This window comes from Mandrillus leucophaeus, unplaced genomic scaffold, assembly GCF_000951045.1.
Source record: "Mandrillus leucophaeus isolate KB7577 unplaced genomic scaffold, Mleu.le_1.0 Scaffold58, whole genome shotgun sequence".
NCBI lineage: Eukaryota > Metazoa > Chordata > Mammalia > Primates > Cercopithecidae > Mandrillus > Mandrillus leucophaeus.
In genome coordinates this window covers 2,526,864-2,533,327 of record NW_012106252.1, presented here as the reverse complement: position 1 = coordinate 2,533,327, position 6,464 = coordinate 2,526,864, and positions in this window count along the sequence as shown.

Below are 6,464 nucleotides of genomic sequence, written 5' to 3'. Positions count from 1 at the left end.
CTTCCTTCCTTCCTTCCTTCCTTCCTTCCTTCCTTCCTTCCTTCCTTTTCTCTCTCTCTCTCTCTCTTTTTCTTTCTTTCTTTCCAGAGTCTTGATCTGTTGCCCAGGCTGAAGTGCACTGGCATGGTCTCAGCTCACTGCAATCTCTGCCCCCCAGGTTCAAGCCTCTCAAGTAGCTGGGATTACAGGCACCTGCCACCATGCCCTGCTATTTTGTGTATTTTTAGTCAAGATGGGGTTTCACCATGTTGGCCAGGCTGCTCTGGAACTCCTGACCTCGAATGATCTGCCTGGCTCAGCCTCTTAAAGTGTTGGGATTACAGGCACGAGCCACCGCATCGGGCCAATAATTGCTTCTTATTCAGAAACAAACCTTAATACATTGTTCACATAAAAAACACATTGTTTGCCTTTTCATTCATTGAACAAGTATTTATTGAATGCCTACCCTGCGTGGAGCAGAGAGGGAAAGGAGGAGAGCAGGGTGAGAGGACGCTGGTGACGCACAGGACACGGGGTCGTTCTGGGCTTTCTCAGTTCTGCTGAGTACTTTGATCTTTGACACAAGAGATGTGGAAAATGAAGACTTTAAGCAGGGGAGTACTGCACTGTGATCTTCGAAAAGATCACCCTAGCTGTCTTATGGAGAATGAATGAGGGTGAGAGTGAAGGGGTGGGGATGGCTAGGAAGGGACTGCCTCTGTCCAGAAGAGAGACGACGGGGAGGTTTGCTTATTAATTTTGATTGATTTAGTAAGATATTCAGGGATATTAGAGTAAGAGCACAGCATTAACTACTTTTCTGCCATGAGAAAGAAGACGTAATAAAAGTCAACTTATTATTGACTTTTATGGCACCTGTGGTGTGTATATGCTGCATTTGTTATTCGAGAGGATTGTGTAATAGACACGGTGTCTATTATGGTACCTTAAACTGTATGTGTTTGATATGTATCCTATTCAGTGTGCTTTTAGACAGGAAGTAATCATATGTTTTGCCAAAATATTTTTTGTTCAAGGCTCTCAACTTGCTTTGTGGACAAGTAACTACCATGATGGACTTTTTCTTGTGGATGTAAGAACTAAGGCAGTGACAGGAGGAAGACCTGCCTAAGGTTGTGCAGTGAGTTAGTGGCAAAGATGCCCTAGAGGCCAGTCCCTACATAGCCACTGGTTCGTATTTCACCCATGTGCTTACAGAGACTTTACCCTCGTGTACAGTGTCTTCCCACATTTACTTCTAGGTTTCTCCCTTCTATATGTGTGAATGCTGTTCTCATTACCTATTTTACTGCTCGTAGATTGCTAATCATGACTTGATTTTTAGTTTGTGACACAGAGTTTTCTTTCCCCTTCCCTCCTTTCTTTTGGTTTGGAATGTTTGCTTTCCTTTTTTTTTTGAGACGGAGTCTTGCTCTGTCGCCCGGGCTGGAGTGCGGTGGCTGGATCTCTCAGCTCACTGCAAGCTCTGCCTCCCGGGTTCACGCCATTCTCCTGCCTCAGCCTCCCAAGTAGCTGGGACTACAGGTGCTCGCCACCACGCCCAGCTAGTTTTTTGTATTTTTTTAGTAGAGACGGGGTTTCACCGTGTTAGCCAGGATGGTCTCGATGGAATGTTTGCTTTTCAAAGCTCTATTATTCTAACTAAATCTTTTTTTTTTTTTTTAATGTTTTGAAGATCTTCTTGATGGTGACCTTTTCTGCATCTTTGGTGCAGTTTGGACTAGTGGGAAGGATTTTGGGCGGGGGGGTTAAAGTCCATGCTCTGCTGTTAACCCACCCACCTAGCAACATTAACCCACTGGTCTCAAGGTTCTTACCATGAAAATGATTTTCCTTGTAGTTTACAGGGTTGTTGTGGGGGGCAAGTGAGTTAATGGACATACATAAACTGCATAATCTATATATAGTATATATACATTAGCTATGTAATAGATATGTACTTTACATACATGCGCCACATAATTGGTATGTAACAAATATACTTGAACTATGTAATTTGCAAGCAATGTACACATGATACATGTAATCTGTATGTAATATACATACAGAAGCTATGTAATAGGTCTGTAGTGTACATATACAAACTTTGTAATCTGTAGAGTGCTGTGCACAGATGAGGGCGGGGGAGGAGAGTGATTAAAAAACACCCCTATTTCACCCTGCAGTCAGGATCCCACAAGTCTGGACAGAGGGGAGACCAGTGAAGTTGTCAGGAAGTCACAAGGGCTAGATGAAAAAGTCTAGCCTAAAAGCTATAGTTCTGTCTCCAGATGAACTTAAGGAGAAACAGGAACTTCAGGAGTTTACATTTTATAAACTTAGTCCATGTAAAGGTCAGTCTAGATTTATGCTGATGAATACTCTGGTTACCAGCTTTAATTTAAGTTCACATCCCAATTCTGCCATTGCTACCCAATTCTTCAGTCTTTAATTTCCACAGCTGTGAACTGAGATTAATACTCAGCCCTGATTGATGGTGTTATTGTGGGAATGAAAGCAGATAATCCATGCATTATACATTAAAAAGTGGTACTATTATGAAAATGTGTCTGTGTGTGTGTTTGTGTGTGTGTGTTAGAATACTCTATTTTAGCTAGGTGAAATAACCCTATCTCTATGTTCTGGTTTTGGATACGTTTGCTGAGAAGTCATATATATTTTTATAGAGTGTTCTAAACTTACAGAATTTATTTTAATATGCTTTGTGGCTTTTAAAATCTCACTTTTCTATATAAATTATATCCTAAACATAGTCCCTAATTTTTTGTTTTGCTATATTTTATTCTTACTGTTATCATGTTATCTGTTTAAAGTTATTTATATTTTAGGGTGGGCACTCTTTCCACCCTAGCAGTAAACTATGAGTAACAATGTAACACATGGAATGTTCGCATGATGTTATAATAACTGGGGTTTAAGGTAGAGTAGAGCAGTGAACTCATAGTTCTTCCCTAGGAAGGCTTGAGTTTCCAAATACAGGTAAAAGCCATTTCCAAATGCCTGTGGTTAGGTCCCACTCTGGTCTTTTCCTTCTATCTCTGTCAATTAGGGGATAAATTATTGCAAGGTATATATTGGTTAAAAAAAAAAAAAAGGGGGAAAGACAGTTTTTCATGACGGTTAAAAGTGCAGGATTTGGATTCCCATGGTCCTGGGTGTGAATCCTGGCTCTGGCACTATCTGTGTGACTCTGGCTATGAACCTCTCATGCCTCACTTTCTTCATCTGTAAAATGGGTAGTTGTATAGCAAATGCACTTAGAGAACACTTAACACTTCAGTACATTGGAAGCACTCAGTAAATGTTAATTGTTATTATTGTTGCTATAAAAAGATGACCCCACAAGGTTAAGGAATATGTTTACATCTTCAAATTATTAGTTAAGATATAGCCTTAAAGATACACTCTCCTTATGTCACAGCGTTCCCTGAGGGTTGAAGTACAACAGGAAGCTTGATTGGTTGGTAAATTTAAACACTTGTGACTTTATTGCTTACTCCAGTTTTGGTTTTGGGGTTTTAGAGAGATAATACATGGACTGTCTCTTTTCCCATCCCTCTCTCTGTTTCCTTCGGTGTAGGAGGCAGAATAATGGTCTCCTAAAGATGCCCAGGTTCTAATACCCAGAGCCTGTGAATAGCCGATGTTACTTGGCAAAAAGGTAATTAAGGTCACAAATAGAATTAAGGTTGCTAATCAACTGGCCTTAAAATTGGGAGAGTATCCTGAATTATTCAAGTGGACCCAAGATAATCATAATGTCTTTAAAAGTGTAAGAGAAGCAGGGCATGGTGGCTCACGTCTGTAATCCCAGCGCTTTAGGAGGTCGAGGCAGGTGGATCACGAGGTCAAGGGTTCGAGACCAGCCTGACCAACATGATGAAACCCCATCTCTACTAAACAAACAAACCCACAAAAATTAGCTGGGCATGGTGGCACATGCCTGCATGCCTGTAATCCCAGCTACTCCAGAGGCTAAGGCAGGAGAATGGCATGAACCCGGGAAGCAGAGGTTGCAGTGAGCCAAGATCACACCACTACACTCCAGCCTGTGTAACAGAAGGAGACTCCATCTCAAAAAAAAAAACCAAAAAAAAAAACAAAAAAAAGAAAAACAGGTGGAAGAGGGAAGTAGTAGAAGATTCAGTCAGTGTTGGCAAAGGAGATGTGATGAAGGCAGTTAAGGGTGACGAGGTCGCTGATGGTGAAGATGGAAGTGGTGGACAAGCCCAGGAATGTGGGCAGCCTCTGAAAGCTGGAAAAGTTTGGCAAGAAAACAAATCCCCCCCCCCCCCGGCAGGACCTCCAACACTTGGATTTTAGTACATTGAGTCCCAAGTCAGACTTCTGAAATAGAGAACAGTAAGATAGTAAATTTGTGTTATATTGTTATTTTGAGCCATGAAATGCATGTTACTTTGTTACAGTGGCAGTAGAACGTCGTAGTGCATGTGTGTTTGTGGGGGAAACATCCAATAGGAACTCTGGTGATAGATTTTTGCTGAAGATTTGCCAGGTCTATCCTGCAGACCCTGGCTGAACGTTGAATGAAAGGAGTACTGAGACACAGGCATGCAGTGTAAGAGCAGCTAGGGGTCTGCCGGCACTTAGGGCCAAAGAAGAGAGCAGCTGTGAATAGCTGAAGCTGCTTGCTTTTATTCACTACAGACATAATGCTGAAAGCCTGGAGCAAACACAATCTGCAGGTAAGTAACATTATTTTTCCCCTTTTCAGGGAACAGTCACATGCATGGATTATCAAAGGTCAGTTTCTGGACAACCTAAGTAAACAAGCCTGTTTATGATACATTCCCCTGTACTTCCTTTTACCTACTCCTTGCCCTCTGCCTCAGGATCAGAGAACAGCTTCCTTCAACTTATTCTCTCTTGAAGCTAGACAGAGCCTTCTGAACTTTCAGAAGGTTTGCATCCTTTCCCTATAGTTTCTCCCACCACTCTGACCAATCTCCCACAAAGATTAAATCAAGGTGAATAGAATATCTTTTCCATGTCATTTATAAAACATATTTTCCATACACATACTTGGTCTAGATCTTTAATTATTAGCATAACAGCAAAGACAGTTATAGTTACTATATTTAATAAACCCTAAAAAGGCAAATTATAGGTGGATTTTTAAATTTGCAAATTAATATATATGATATACCTCAGAAAATTATAGAATTTAAATCACATTTAATTAAACATTTTACGAATAATTTTTATGGAGAAGTACAAAATTACATAAAAGAAAGGCTGTTCCTGAAGATCCAGGGCACGTGGGAACTATTATTAGGGCAAATGTGAATATGTGTCTTTTATTTACAATCAAAGGGTGATATCAGGTGGGAAATAGGCTTTGATGAAAGAAATAGCTCATCTTTCATCCCTAATTATTATTTACTACATAGTCTTCGTGTCGTTACTACAAAGAGACGGTGCTGTAACTGGGACGCTGGACATAGTCCCTGCAATCTTAGTCTATTCTATTCTTAGTCTAGTCTGTACATTCTATTCTATCTAAGTGAGTTCCAAATGACCTCTTGGTTCTTCTTATTCTGCAGCCACAAAAGCATACCCATTTTGCTCCTTCCTCTTTCTTATTTTGTCTATTTCTCCCAGTGCCTCTCCTGAATACACCAATATAGCATCTTCTGTTTCTCTCCCAACACATTTGATTTCATTTCTGATTACTATCCCCCTAATTACAATTTGTAGCCTTTATTAAAAGGAACCCTGTGGGGTGGCGGGGGAGGGCACGGTGGCTCACACCTGTAATCCCAGCACTTTGGGAGGCCCAGGCTGGTGGATCACCTGAGGTCAGGAGTTTGAGACCAGCCTGACCAACATGGAGAAACCCTGTCTCTACTAAAAAAAAATACAAAAATTGTCCGAGCTTGGTGGTGTATGCCTGTGATCCCAGTTACTCAGGAAGCTGAGGCAGGAGAATTGCTTGAACCTGGGAGGCGGAGATTGCGGTGAGCTGACATCGTGCCATTGCACTCCAGCCTGGGCAACACGAGCAAAACTCCGTCTCAAAAAAAAAAAAAAAAAAAAATAATGGAATACTGGGGGTGGACTTTGGGTAGTTCATCCTATCAGCCTTGTGTCCTGTTACTCCTGGGATGGGTCAAAACCAGGAAATCCTCTGCAGCTTTGGCAGCGCACAATTGCTGATGAAGCCACAAATTGTTGGAAACATGAATATCTGGCATTCATTGTTTTGAGCCTATGCTTGCCATGAATATGAACTGAGTTAGAAATGAGACATGTACTTTCCCGGTGCTTCTCCATTCAAGACCTCTTGGCTTTATATCTAGTAGAGCAGAGCTCTACTGTGCCAATCTTCTAGCAATAAACTTCACACAAACCCAGCAACCTAATTGTTGTGGTTAGAATGAGAAGAGATGAAGATGCTGTTGAGTTAGGTCATCTGGTCTCCAAAGCAGAACTTCACAAGC